Genomic DNA, 9,270 nt, shown 5'->3' on the forward strand with positions numbered 1-9,270 from the left:
GTTAACTGAAATTTAATTAATCCAAAATACCAAACGTATAGTTTTAACGCAAAAAACGTAAATATATAAGTTGTTACACTGTCTTCTAATAAAATCTTTCTCTTCTGAGAAAAACAATAAAATCTACTGCAAATTATTTGCAGTAGATTTTTTATTTTTCTTTATTTTTATATGATTCTCTTTCTACACTGTAGAACTCTCTTTTGTAAAACATAATCATAAAAAAATTATATACTTGTATTTGTAGCAATACAATTTTATTGTACTGTATTTTTAAGTGACTTGATAACACTAGCAATAAACTAATTTTAACATAATGCTATATACTTAATGTTATATTGTTATATGTATAAATACCTGCTTTGATGCTAAACTCATAGCACTGATAATTAGTATAATTTTAATGGAAATTAATTATTTTTATCTTATTATCCTTTTTTTAGAACGTCTTCTCAATTATAAATCAAAATGTTAAGAACAAGTTGCACCAGATTATTGATGAATCGAGCAGGGAGCATGAAGAATGGTAGAATGGATGACTTCGCGGTAACGAAGTTTGTCCAGCACTTTTCTGTCCTGTCTTCATGCTACAAGCGGCGCGGTCGGATATCCATTTCGATGTTCGACAATTTGGAGCGATCGATCTGTACCATTATCATGAGGAACATTGCTTCGTGCCGCAGCTGAATGTCAGCGGTCCATTCAAGAGGAAGTCGGTTGGCCGAGTCATTACTCAGGGGATTCCCGACGGAAATGCGCTGTAAATTACAATTACTGCAGGGATCTGCGAAAAATGTTGACAGAAAAAAGCTATATTTTACGAATATACGTCGTAATAATATCGGAGTATTAGCGTCGAAGGATGTTTTCTAATTAAGAAAATATATAACACTTAACGTCTTCAACGCGTGTTGCCTTTGAAATATGTAAGCGCCGATACGCTGCAAAGATGCTACCGAGAAAATAATCACCAGATTATAATAGAAAGAGGGCAATAAGGATATAAATATCTCTTGAGGATGTACGTATTGAATATTGCAGATATAGCATATTTAAATCAGCAATTCGTAATCCGTTCATATTTCTCGAATATTCTCAGGCGCGTAGAATTATGTTTACTCTCTATATATGTAAATGAGAGAGAGAGAGAGATTTATAGTTTGTTATTTATTACTTTTAAAAGAGAGAGAGGAAAGTGTTTTTAATTATAAATTATTATATTAAATTAAAAAAATAAAAACTGGCATAAAATGTTTTTATCTGCAATATTTAATAATATATACGTAAAACTATAACAACGATATATTATTTAAAAATGATAAATTTAGTTAATATTCAATAGACAGAAAAATATTATAATATTATTATGTAAACCATGAAATATATTATAATATTGTATATGTAAAATAAATGTACATGTAATGCATTCAATTGTGGCGATAAATGCCACAAGCATAAAATATTACAAAGTAAAATATATATAAAATAAAAGTACGAAATAAAAATATATAACAAGTAACGAATGTTAAGGATATCGCGACCGGTGATACAAAAGAATAAATAAACAAGTAAGCGTCTGACATGACTAAAGGAAATTTTGATTGCTGTAAATAGAAAAAAGCGAAAGTACCGGAGAATAATAGAGAGACTAATAACCGAAAAATAAAAATAAGGTCGTGGAAAAATCGAGAGAAGGAAGACAATGCGCGGCCTCGAGAGGCAGAGAGATTTAGACTCGCGTCCGCGATAGATGTTTTATCTCGGTGGAGAGAACTAATTGTAATCTCGGTGTCTCAAATAAATCCTAGTAAAGACCATATACAGTTTAACACCTGATAATAATTCCGTCTGAATTATCCTCTCCCGATTCGCGATATTGAAAGGACAGTAATAATTACCGAATTCACGCATTCGCGCACGCACGCATTTAAAATCAAACGATAAACCCAAACAATTAACGGCATGGCCGCAGACAACTGGTTCGTTCGCGGTCAAAGAAATATGTAATATTTTGGTAACCAAAATTGTATTACATCATAACCATTAGCGACTGTGTTACATTTTTGGCTGCGCATCGAAACATTGCCGATGCGATTTGTAGAATGCATTTTCCATTTGCTATATTAACTTTATTCGTCAGATGTGAAATTTGACTACATTCTCATGGTTTCCTCTCTCATGATATAAAAAATATTTTTTATTTTATTATTTCTCTCTGCTAAATTTATTCACTGTGAAGCCTACATTTTTACTTGCTGAGTTCGTGCGTATTTATACGATATTTCGCCAACATTACACGCTAACATTACGTGTTTTTTCCTTGCATACAATTTTAGAATACGTTGTATGCATATATTTTGTTTATACTGCGAGAAAAATCTTTATTCGTTTAAGATGAAGATAAAACGTGCCTGTTTCAAAAACAAATTTATAAAACTACAAAGATGTAACAGTAATATCATTTAAAATAAAACAAAATATTTATTAAAATTCTAAATTTCAAATTTTTATCTTTTTTAAAAGTGTGTTTGCACGAAAAAAATTAAATTTGAAATTTTTATTTAAAGAATTTATTTATTTAATGTTTTCATTCAATCCATGATTTATAACAAAGCTTAATCTTTTAAATTAACAACAGTAAGAATACAGTTTTATATATGACTTACATATATACAGTGCCATTGAGGTATGCAAAGTTTCTGTATTTTCTTTTCTTCTTAGCGAGTTTCAATTTATCCTGAGATGCATCTGCGATGCAGTTGAGGTGCGCCGTGCAGCTACTGAGCTAGTAATATTTAATCAAGAGTGCTCGCTGCTTTGTATTTCTTTTTATAAGAAAGGGAAATTTATTCCATTTTCTTAGAAAATTATGTAAACTATCGTCGACAAACACGTGTAGAGAAATATTAAAATTCTAAGTAGTAATTGATCAAAACGCTCTTAACGGTCGATTGCAGTTAAGTGTTTTCGGAGAAGCTCAAATATAGCTTTTGATAGCTCTTGGCGAAATGCCACAGCTTCCAGGATCGCGATACAATGATGAGTTCTTTATCACGCTACAACTTTCGTAACCGAAATACATATTCGTAAAATGATAAGAAAAACTAACAGGGAGGTTTAGAAAGAAATAAATTGTTTATGCTGAAAACATTTGTTCTGTTTAAAGAAGGAGAACGAGTTTATACATCAATGATAATAGTCAACATAAACGTAGAAATTATCTTAAGCAGAAGCTCATAAAACTTGGTGATCAATAACTGTCTGGTGATTAATAACTTACGAGCGTTGACGGTAGGTTATCGAGTCGTATCGTTATTGCGACGATAAAAGTACGCTTTTTTATTGACAATTTCGATTCATGTTAAATTCAAATGTCTCTTGTAAGAAACGAAATAAAATTGTTATTTTCTCTTAAATTTACGTGTAAACTATAATGTGTAATTAAATATAACTAAGATATAAGATAATAATTTATCCATCTAATGTTATAGGAGCTATGATATGGGGCTATATATCGTGTAAATATTCGTATGCAATATTCGTTTATACAATGTATATGTATATTACGTAAAAGTATATGAGTTATTTACTGAAAAACTAGCCGTCGTCAATATCAATTACCAACTAAAGCCAAGTACAAATTGTTACAACCTCGCTGACAAGTGAGCACGTCGAAGAAGCGCGCCGTATAATAGTTTGTAATATATTTTCTATCTTTTCAGAATTTCATGAAACACTTTTCCAGAAAATAGCGGCGAAATATTTTGTATTCTCATCGCATCTTGGAATTGATTACTATTGCGATATATCTAAGAAAAGCACTCGATACGTATTGCACGAGCATGATTCTGTGAAAGTGCGAGTCATACTTTCACAGTAATATAAATCGATTAACCTTGCTGTTTATTCGTATACCAGTTTATTTGTATAGAATTGGAATAATTACGATGATAATATCATATGTTCTAAAAATAGAAAAATGTATTGCGTTCTAGGAAGTTAGATATATCTATATAATTAGATATAGCTAATTTATTATTTTTTTTTTTTGATGTTGTTTTTTCCATATTAATTGGCGAGATCCATATTTTTATTGGAATGTGCAATCATATATTTTACACATTAAACCCACTACAAACCCTTTTTTATACGCATTCTCGAATATTTTGTAGTCCGATAGGAACGAAACAAAGCGATTTTCACTCCCCTGTATTTCTTCTTTTTCCAGCTTACTCCACACACGTGCATTTGATGGCTTTACTGAAGGTATGATATACTATTTTCTGGGATTGTTTTCATGTTCATTTCAACGTTCTTAGTGATATGAATCAGCGTATAGAACACACTTTTATGTTATTCTCTTGAATTATTACCATTACAGATCTTGTATCTAAAAAAAAGTGAGAGATCCTGTCATTATACTAGATTAATTAACTGTAAGAACTTTTACTTTATTCTCTCGTTAAAAATTGTGATAGTCATATATTTTTATAGTCATATATTTTATGGCGCACGTCTAATATTTCTTAATAAATCATAGTAGTTTTTAAAATTACCGATTTATTTATTACATATATGTTTTATTTTCTCTCGCAAAGGCATATTTTAAAAAATAGTAATTTGAAGCTCAGAACATTTTTTCAAACCAATGTTTAAGTTGATCAAAACGTATTGATTTAATGTACACAAATGCATTGGCAAATATCCAGGGAGTTTTAATTCAACTAGGGGAAGTTTTTATACCTCTGTCATATATGTATATAGATGTACATGCATACAAAGCATATAGATGTATGAATACAGACACGGGTTTTCTATATAATATTTTAGCTTGTGCGAGATAGAAACGGAATTACTTTCAAAACTTCCAGATCGCCTTTGATTAATTTATTCGTATACTTTCAATTTCAGACTTTCACGCGTCGAGAGATATTTTGATTGGATTGCTCTTAATAGAAGACGCAAGTCAAACCGAGCGATTTGCGAGCGCAAAAACTATGTTAGTCGACATTAATCTTCGCCCTCTGGCAAGATCATGGAAAAGAGGGAAATTGATGGTCGCACAGGGATGCTGCCTGACGAGCATCATCGCGCTCCACAACCGAAGTGCCGTTTCATTATAAAAATCGACAAGGGACAGAGCGGAATCTGCCACAGCCGACCTCTACAAGGATGTCGGAGATATAAAATCGATAATGTCATCTGAAAGCATCTGGTGGCGTTAGTTATTTCTATATTATAGCCACCATTATGGCGCGTTCCGGCTGGTATACGCATTTCTCGATCTCCTTCGGCAGAGGGAAGGCCCATTCATCGATATTCGATGCGTGACGGTATTTTTAATTAAGTCTGGAGTGCTATTTATCATCACCAAGGTCGGCCGAAGGATCTACGTGAAAGTCATTGATTAACCGCTTTCAAATATGAAAGAGAGAGAGAGAGAGAGGCTGAGAATGATAACAATAGATTAATTGATCGCCGTGTACCGTGTATATGGCAAGATTTATTCACAAGTTTGTTGAATTGAAATATTTTTATTTTTGATGAAAGCATTTTCCATGCATTTGCGAAGCTAAACGCGTATAATTGAAAATTAAGTTTTATTTCTTATAAAAAGTCTCGAAGATAAATATTTATCGTACATGTCACACGCGTGCAAAGAAATTTATTGCATATGTCAGATATAGAGGATTATTTCCCACGTAACAGATATTTTTGCTTCAGACAGATGTAATAAACAAGATATCCTTCTCTAAGTAATTTATTTTTCTTATTAGTTTTTTAATAAACTCATTTTTCAAACAGATGACAACATAAATCAGCAAACTTTTATTTTAAAATATTGTTATAAAGGATATATAAAGCTGTGTATCACAGGAGTCGTATTTATTTATACAATGTATGTATTTAAGAGGGCGGTAGATAAATTTACGAGGTGCTTGAATGAGTAAAAATATCAGGGATTATCTTTGATGAGGGTTTATTTGAATATGATTTATATAACAGGCGTAGGTGATACAATAATTATTCAAAAACTGTCAGTTATTTCTTATCATTTGCATACTTATAATAAATAACTTAAATAAAGTTAAAAATTATGCCACAATTTTCAAATTTTTTATCATTTTTATCATTTTCGAGATAAATTTGATACACGAAATGCTATAGTGTTGCCGTATATTAGAGATTTGAGCGAAAATATTACTCGTTGCATAAACAAAAATGGAATCGGTGTATTATATACCGTTCCTAAAAAATTAGACACATTGATAAAAAGAGGAAAAGATAGTATTGACAACTTAAAAAGAACCGATGTCGTTTATAAGATCGAATGCGCGAATTGTGACTCTACATATATTGGACAAACAAAGCGACATTTAGAAACACGTATTAAGGAACATAAAAATAACATCAAAAAAGACACGACATCACACTCAGTTGTTAGTTTGCATCGGACTTGCAACGATCATGAGTTCCGTTGGGATTCTCCTGTGATTCTGCATCAAGAAAAACAAACAAGAAAAAGAGAAATAGCAGAAATGTTCTATATAAAAAACCAAAGAAAGAGCATTAATTTACAAAAAGATACGGAGAATTTCAGTGGGATTTATGATCGCGTTCTTGAAGCTATTTAATATATTATATTGTCATATGTTACATATTTATTTATTTATTTATTTATTTGACTTTGTATTGACGTTTTAAAAATTGCGAAAGACACAGCACTCTGGTTTTCTATTTTCTCAACGCGTTAGTGACTAAGTTTCCTGCTAACAGTCAACATCTATTTTTTCGTGCTCACTTCTGTCAGTTATACATTGTTCATCAAAACAATGGTTAATTTTGTCGGGGGTTTGCTGTAAATTTGATTTATTGTATTAATCTGGTACGTAAACATATATATTTTTGTAAATTTATAATTATTTGTATGATTAAGCGTATTAAGAGTATATTTATATGTATATAATTGTTCATAGATTACTTGAAAAGGGCTGCAATGACAGCCGAAACGTTGTAATTTAACTAATTTTTTAAATAAATTATTGCCAGTCTGGTCGACTTTAAAATTGGAGGAGAGATTTTCATTATTTATTACTGGCGACTCTTAAGGATTATCATTTATTTTATCATTTTATATAAAAATAAATATGCATTTTTAATAAAAGGAGCAATTAATATATATTTTTTCTTGTTTGAGTTGTCTTGCTTCAAGCTGCCGATGTTATAAATATCATTCGATATGTCAAGGTTATTACATATTTTTTATAGATTTAAAAATAAAATATTAAATAAAAAAATTATATATTTTATAATAAAGAAATTATGTATAACTTTCCACTAATACAAACTTTATGAAACAATCAAATGCATCACGAAATCGAAAATTTATGCTAGATAAAATTTATGGCCTATTAAATTTTATTGTAATTAGCACAGCTCGTGACTCCGTGCATATATTTCTAAAATGTAATGCGTTCTTTATTCTTACGGCTCTAATAACCGACTCCGATCAATTTTCCAGCGCCCGCAGATTCCCCCATCACTCGTGAATCACTCCGAACCATTTAATCTTGATGGTCGATAGCCATGCGTTTCATCTGACGGTCGACGGGATTGGCTCGAACGCGACGCAATTCATGAAATTGGAAGCTGTGCATCTCCTCTCATTTATAGGCCGCACATTGCTCTTACATTCTTTAAGCCGAGCATCATCAATAATTTCAGCGCGGAGAGACGATAACTCGATGCATCATATTAATCGAGAGTACCGTTTTTGCAGCTCCTGTAGATTCTCCCTTTATTTTTATCGATCGCGTTTCTTTCTCTCTCCTTCTTTTTCTATTTTTCTTATCGCAATATATTTATCGATAACAATTTTGCTGCTACTATTTTGTTGAGCTCGTACAATATATTGCACGTGTATGCGCCGGAATGATATGATTGGCAAAGGATCAATAAGAAAGAAGATGAACGATGTTTTCATCGTATTTCTGGAAAATTGAGTACTAAGAAGAGAGAGGTGAAACCATTTTCGTTTTACACAATGGGAACGAGGTCGCTGCAACTCCCTTAGGAATGCCACGTACGCCGTAACGATAAAAGCATTCCGCCAAGTGCGACGATAGATACGGAAATAGGTATAACATGGCCCATTCCCTTACTAGCAGCGATAATGAAATAATAGATAGTCGCAATTTCAGATGACAGAACTCTTGCACCGCTTACGCCCGCAATATTTCCATCTCCTCATTTTTTGCTCCGTCTATCAACGACCGATATCGATTATGTCTTACGATTGATCTGTAAATGTGTTCTCGTATTTATGCCAACAGAAATATAATAGTGCCAATATTATATTTTTTACGATTATAATTTACCTGTACACGCTAATCTTCATTCTCGTTAGCAAAAATGTAATATTATCAATATTTTAAGATTATAATTAACTTGTCCACATTTTTGTTAATTTCTTTTCTTCTTTGGGTAAAAAACGTTCTATATTTTATTGTGCCGACTAAGCGTTTTTAAATTGGCATTACGTTCTCTTTTTCTATACATATTTTATAACATTACTCACAAAGAAACAGAGGGAAGTATAATTTTGATGAATTTTGAATATGTAGTCTAGGTTAAAAAAAGAAATACATATGTTTATGTGCCTATTTTATATCGTTAAGAGAATAAAACTCATTCTTTAAAAAATCGGTTTTTATATTTCTAAGAGAATATCGTCAAAACGATAAAAGATATAAAAATATATTTTAAATAAAAATTTTATGTGTGTGGTTTTTAATATATTTTATAAGAGTGTAGATTTTTTAATCAAATTTTTAAAAAATGTCATTTTCCGAAATTTCTTCTTTCCATAATTTTTGAAAATTTAAAAATTTATTTTATAACACAATTTAAAGCATATTTAATCACATATGACGAAGTTGTATTTCGAAAATGCATTTTTCAGAAATAAACTAGAAATACTTCTTTACGCGCCTTATTCGTATCTGCTTTATGACGCTGGCTATTTATGACGAGTTTATATTTCACAATACAGTCAATTATGAATTATCCGAAAATAATTTACGTATTAGCAATTTAATTTTTATATTTAATAATTACATTGAAATTTAGATATATATAATTTATAAAAAATAATTTATATATATATTACAATTTCTATATCATATTTTATAGCAATTGTATGGCAATAAACAATTCATATATATAAAAAAATATGTTTTTTTTTCCATTAAAAGAGCTAACCGAACAAGA

The sequence above is a fragment of the Nylanderia fulva genome, unplaced genomic scaffold, assembly GCF_048542155.1.
Source record: "Nylanderia fulva isolate GAGA-0341 unplaced genomic scaffold, ASM4854215v1 Scaffold7, whole genome shotgun sequence".
In the NCBI taxonomy this organism is placed as follows: domain Eukaryota; kingdom Metazoa; phylum Arthropoda; class Insecta; order Hymenoptera; family Formicidae; genus Nylanderia; species Nylanderia fulva.